Source organism: Rhipicephalus sanguineus, chromosome 10 (assembly GCF_013339695.2).
Source record: "Rhipicephalus sanguineus isolate Rsan-2018 chromosome 10, BIME_Rsan_1.4, whole genome shotgun sequence".
NCBI classification, from domain to species: Eukaryota; Metazoa; Arthropoda; class Arachnida; order Ixodida; family Ixodidae; genus Rhipicephalus; species Rhipicephalus sanguineus.
Window position 1 is genome coordinate 78,564,347 of NC_051185.1, and position 437 is coordinate 78,564,783.

Sequence of the window (437 nt, forward strand, 5' to 3'; positions counted from 1 at the left end):
GGTCTTGAAGTCGGACCACGTCGTAAAATCGGATGCGTGGTTGTTGTACCACAGGCCGGCCACACCCGCGAGGTAGAAAACCAAGTTGGTCAATTTTCCTGCCTCGTCCCATTTATTGGGGACACTCACGCGTTCATAGATCGCGAGCCAGTCCTCCACGTCGGTCCCATCTGCGCCAGTGAAGACTGGGGGGTCGCGGATACGAGGGACACCGGGACATGACGTCGGTGTAGGCGGAGGCGTCTGCTGGGTGGCGTCTTGAGACATGGTAGCTGGTAGGGGACGGGATCGAAGCTCCAGAGGCATCGAATGGGAGCACTGCACTCTCCACCAATTTGTTAAGCGGTTTTTTGGACGGGACTCGGCGACAATTCGCTATGGCGACAGTCAAGGCCAAAGCACGGGCTCCGAGAGCGAGCGGCGTTTTATAAGAGGAC